Consider the following 5,948-nt stretch of genomic DNA (forward strand, 5'->3'; position numbering starts at 1 on the left):
CCAGACTAAACAACCCCAGCTCCAGACTAAACAACCCCAACCCCAGACTAAACAACCCTCCCTCCCTCCCTCCCTCCCTTCTCGTAGGACCTGTGCTCAAGTCCCTTCACCAGCCTGGTTGCTCTTCTCTGGACCTGCTCCAGCACCCTGACACCCTTCCTGAGGGGCCTGAACTGGACACAGAACTTGAGGTGTGGCCTCATTAGTGCTGAGTCCAGGGGAAGTAATCACTTCCTTGCAGCTGTTGGCCACACTGTTTGTGACCTTGGCCACCTGGGCATGCTGCTGGCTCATGTTCAGCTTCCTGTCCATCCAAGCTCCCAGGTCCCTTTCTGCCTGGCTGCTCTCCAGCCACTCTGTCCCCTGCTGCAGAGGGTTGTTGTGGTCAAAGTGCATGACTTGGGCACTTGGCCTTGTTGAACCTCATCCCGCTGGAATCAGCCAAACTCTCCAGTCTGTCAAGGTCCCTCTGCAGAGCCCTCCTGCCTTCCAGCTGATCCACACTTTCCACCAAGCTTGGTATCCTCTGCAAATTTGGAAATGGTAGACTCAATTCCCTCATCTAAATCATCAAGAAAGATATGAAACAGAACTGGGCCCAACACTGATCCCTAGGGGACACCACTAGTGACCAGCCACCAACTGGATGCAGCCCTGTTCACTATCACTCTCTGGGCCCGGCCATGCGGCAGTTCTTAACCCAGCAAAAAGTGCACCTGTCCAAGCCCTGGACCGCCAGCTTTTTTTATGCTATGGGAGACCGTGTCCAAGGCTTTGCCGAAGCCCAGGAAGACACATCTACAGCCTTCCCCTTATTCACCAAGCGGGTCACTTGATCATAAAAGGAGATCAGGTTGGTCAGACGTGACCTGCCCTTCCTAAACCTTTGCTAGTTGGCTCTGATCCCTTGTCCATCCTGTAGGTGCTGTGTGATTGCACTCAGGATGATCTGCTCTGTAACCTTGCCAGGCACTGAGGTCAGGCTGACAGGTCTGCAGTTTCCCGGGTCCTCCTTCTGGCCCTTTTTGTGGATCAGCGTGTCATTCCCCAACTTGCAATCCTCTGGGACCTCCCCAGTGAGCCAGGATTGTTGGTAAATGAGGGAGAGCGGCTTGGCGAGCTCTTCCACCAGCTCCCTCATCGCCCTTGGGTGAATCCCTTTGGGTCCCATAGACTTGTGAGGATCCAAGTGGCTCAGCAGGTCACAAACTGTTTCCTCCTGAATTCCAGATGCTATTCAGCATCTTATCTGTCTACAAGCTGCAGAAGCTTCTTGATCTCTGACAAGAAGCACCTGCCAGAACTGCAAGAACAGATGCACACCCACCTCTGCCTCGGGGCCTTGGGCAAAGGGTTGGCAAGGGAGAGGCCCAGGAGCCTTGGGGCCTGCCCAGCTTTCCTCCTCCCAAGGGCCTCCCGCTTGTCTCCTGACACCCTGTTGGCCCCAGGCCTTACAGGCTTCTGGCTCACGGCCCACTGGCACCATCCTACCAGCCTGACCCCCCTCTTTGCCCTGTCTCCAGCCGCTGCTCCCTTTGATGGCAAGGCTCTATCACAGGGGCAGAAGAAGTGGAACTCATAGGCATTTGCAAACCAAAGCATGTGGGTAATGATCCAGCCCTGAAGTCCACTGAGTTCATATTTATTCACTAAACCTAAAATAGGAAGAAAAAATGGACTGTTTAGCGACACTCCATTCATACAGCTCTTTATTAATAGACAGAAGCTCAAGCAAGTGCTCCTGAAATGACCTCACTTTTCTGAAGGTTACCTTAGGCTCTGCTGTAACCATCAGGCTTTATGAGGCTCAGTTTTCTCAGGGGGCAGGACAATTGGTAACTAGATTTAGGTCCTTATCTTTTTATTTTGCGATTTCCTCCTTCCTATTTATCTGCTTTCTCCGGCTTATCAAATTCCACTTTACACCACACCATCATTTTGGTTTCGAGGCAGCAGCCTGATATTGACATTTTGTTGACGTTATCTGACTATTCCTCTACATCACTATCTACTGATGAGGATCCTGCTCTTCTAGTATAATAATTACAATTGACTTCCAATCTCTAGAATCTGGACCAAAACCAGAGAAGAGCAATCAACATAATCCTTTTTATATTTACTTTAGCCTCATCACTAAGCATTATCCTAACCATACTAAACTTGTGGTTAGCCCAAACTAACCCAGATTCAGAAAAACTATCTCCCTACGAATGTGGATTTGATCCACTAGGCTCCGCCCGACTTCCCTTCTCAATTCGATTCTTCTTAGTTGCGATCCTATTTTTTCTTTTCGACTTAGAAATTGCTCTTCTCTTGCCCCTCCCATGGGCTACCCAACTTCAATCCCCTCTTGCTACCCTAATATGAGCCACCACTATACTCCTCCTCCTTACACTAGGACTAGTATATGAATGAGGCCAAGGGGGTCTAGAATGAGCAGCATAACCACAGAAAGTTAGTCTAACGAAGACAGTTGATTTCGGCTCAACAAATCACAGTCCTACTCTGCGACCTCCTCTATGACTTTTCGACATTTAACATTTTATTCTGCCTTTGCCCTAAGCAACCTAGGACTAGCCTTCCATCGAACCCACCTAATCTCCTCCCTACTATGCTTAGAAAGCATAATACTATCTATATACATTGCTCTCTCCCTATGACCCATTCAGATACAAACAACCTCTTCTACCCTAATACCTATTCTAATACTAGCGTTCTCAGCCTGCGAAGCAGGTACCGGCCTCACAATTCTAGTGGCCTCAGCCCGAACTCACGGATCTGACCATCTTAACAATCTCAACCTACTACAATCTTAAAAATCATTTTCCCCACAATCATGCTTCTCCCAATAGCACTCTTGTCTCCTTCAAAATATCTATGAATTAACACTACCTCCCACAGCCTCTTAATTGCAACTGCTAGCCTGCATTGACTCTCCTCAACTTATTATGCTAACAAAAATTTATCTCAATGACTTGGAACAGACCAAATTTCGTCCCCATTACTAGTCTTATCTTGCTGGCTTCTCCCCCTCATAATTCTAGCTAGCCAAAACCATCTCCAACAAGAACCACCTGCACAAAAACACATTTTCATTCTAACCATAATTCTCACCCAACCTTTTATCTTACTAGCATTCGCATCACTAGAACTAATACTATTTTACATTGCATTCGAAGCTACCCTAATCCCCACTCTCATTCTAGTAACACGATGAGGAAGCCAACCAGAAGGTTTAAGTGCTGGTATTTATTTACTATTCTACACCCTCATCAGCTCTCTACCTCTATTAGTTGTTATCCTACACCTTCACACTCAAATAGGAACCATACAACTTACTATAATAAAACTTACTCACCCATTCCTCACTAATTCATGAACAGGAACTATAGCCAGCCTAGCCCTGCTACTTGCCTTTATAGTGAAAGCCCCCCTCTACGGGTTACACTTATGACTCCCAAAAGCACATGTAGAAGCCCCAATTGCAGGCTCCATACTCCTAGCTGCCCTCCTACTAAAACTTGGAGGGTACGGTATTATACGTGTATCCATGATTACAAACCCTATCCTCAACCAGCTACACTACCCATTTCTATCCCTAGCTCTATGAGGAGCATTAATGACAAGCTCCATCTGCCTACATCAAATCGGCTTAAAATCCATAATTGCATATTCCTCCGTAAGCCATATAGGCCTAGTCGTAGCCGCAGTCATAATTCAAACTCACTGATCATTCTCAGGTGCTATAATCCTAATGATCTCCCATGGTCTCACATCCTCTATATTATTCCGCTTAGCTAACACAAACTACGAACGGACCCATAGTCGGATCCTTTTCCTAAGTCAAGGCCTTCAGCCTCTTCTCCCTCTCATGGGTATCTGATGACTCCTAGTAAGCCTCACAAACATAGCACTTCCCCCCACAACTAACCTCATAGCCGAATTAACTATTATAATCACCCTCTTTAACTGATCTACTTTCACTATTATCTTAACTGGAATCGCAACCCTCCTAACTGCACTATACACCCTAGACATGCTACTTACAACTCAACGAGGTCCTATCCCTACCTATATCACATCCATCCAAAACTCAAATACTCGGGAACGTTTACTAGTAACCCTCCAGATCCTACCCACCCTCCTACTTATCCTAAAACCAGAACTCATCTCAGCAATTCCTTCATGCAAGCATAGTTTCAATCCAAACATTAGACTGTGATCCTAAAAATAGAAGTTAAAATCTTCTTGCCTGCCGAGGGGAGGTTAAACCAGCAAGAACTGCTAACTCTTGCATCTGAGTCTAAAACCTCAGCCCCCTTACTTTGAAAGGATAGTAGCAATCCACTGGTCTTAGGAACCATCTACCTTGGTGCAAATCCAAGTAAAACTAGTGGACCTTCAATTAATCCTAAACTCCTTTATACTCCTTACCCTTCTTATCCTACTCACCCCAATCTTTCTCCCCCTCTTACTCAAAAACTACCAAAACTCTCCAACTACAATCATTCAGACAATTAAAGCCTCCCTTATCACTAGCTTAATTCCTATAACCCTTTTTATGTATCTAAATATTGAGAGTATCTCCCTCTACTGAGAATGAAAATTCATCACAAACTTTAAAATCCCACTAAGCTTTAAAATAGACCATTATTCACTAATATTCTTCCCTATCGCACTCGTCATAACATGATCTATCCTGATACATAAGCTCAGAACCCTTCACCACAAAATTCTTCTTTTACCTCCTCACCTTTCTCATCGCTATACTCATTCTCATTACTGCTAATAACATATTCCTTTTATTCATCAGGTGAGAAGGAGTCGGGATCATATCCTTCCTTCTCATTGGATGATGACACGGACGAGCAGAAGCCAACACCGCTGCCCTCCAAGCCGTACTTTACAACCGTATCGGAGATATTGGTCTAATTTTATCGATAGCTTGGCTAGCCTCCTCCATAAACACATGGCTTTAGGTTGTTGATAGTAGGGTCTCGGTTAAAGGTAATGAGGGTGAGGGTTAAAGGTAATGAGGAGGGGGAGCGTCGATGTCCTTTTAGGCGGGTCAAGCCGGATGTGGGTACTGAAGGTCGTCGGTATCTTCCGGGATGAGGACATAGACGGCTACTCCACTCTAGCACCATAGTAGTAGCAGGAATCTTCCTCCTTTTTCGCACCCACCCCATATTTTGTAATAACCAAGTAGCTCTTACTTTTTGTCTCTGCCTGGGAGCTCTCTCCACACTATTTGCCGCTACATGCGCTCTTACCCAAAATGACATCAAAAAAATCATTGCTTTCTCTACATCAAGTCAATTAGGTCTAATAATAGTAACAATCGGCCTAAACCTTCAACAATTAACCTTTCTACATATTTCAACTCATGCATTTTTCAAAGCAATACTGTTCCTATGCTCAGGATCCATCATCCATAGCCTCAATGGCGAACAAGATACCCGAAAAATAGGAGGAATACAAAAATTACTTCCTACAACAATATCATGCCTTTCCATTGGCAACTTCGCTATCATAGGAACCCCATCCCCAGCAGGATTTTACTCCAAAGATCTCATCATTGAAAGCCTAAACACATCATACCTTAATACCTGAGCGCTTGTCCTAACTCTCCTGGCCACATCCTTCACTGCAACCTACAGTATACGCATATCCTTACTCGTCCAAACTAACTTTACCCGAATCTCCCCCTTAACCCCAATCAATGAAAACCACCCAGCAATCACAAACTCGATCACTCGCCTCGCCCTCGGAACTATCCTAGCTGGTTTATTAATTACTTCATTTATTGTCCCTACAAAAACCTCCCCAATAACTATGCCCTTTATCACTAAAACTACAGCCATTATTGTAACCGTATTAGGCATTACAATTGCACTAGAACTATCAAAATTAACCCACGCTTTCATTAATCCTAAACAAAATATCCT

General features: G+C 45.1%; 1 long non-coding RNA gene across 1 annotated transcript; it reads left to right on the forward strand.

Annotated features, from left to right (window-relative positions):
* The first annotated feature begins 2,762 nt into the window (after positions 1 to 2,762).
* Positions 2,763 to 5,510, forward strand: LOC114062782. Its single transcript, XR_003572452.1, has 2 exons — positions 2,763 to 3,245; positions 5,159 to 5,510. It is a non-coding gene; the product is annotated as an uncharacterized LOC114062782 (long non-coding RNA).
* Positions 5,511 to 5,948: the final 438 nt, after the last annotated feature.

Source organism: Empidonax traillii, unplaced genomic scaffold, assembly GCF_003031625.1.
Source record: "Empidonax traillii isolate 1590-97213 ecotype Southwest subspecies unplaced genomic scaffold, ASM303162v1 scaffold434:size946695, whole genome shotgun sequence".
NCBI classification, from domain to species: Eukaryota; Metazoa; Chordata; class Aves; order Passeriformes; family Tyrannidae; genus Empidonax; species Empidonax traillii.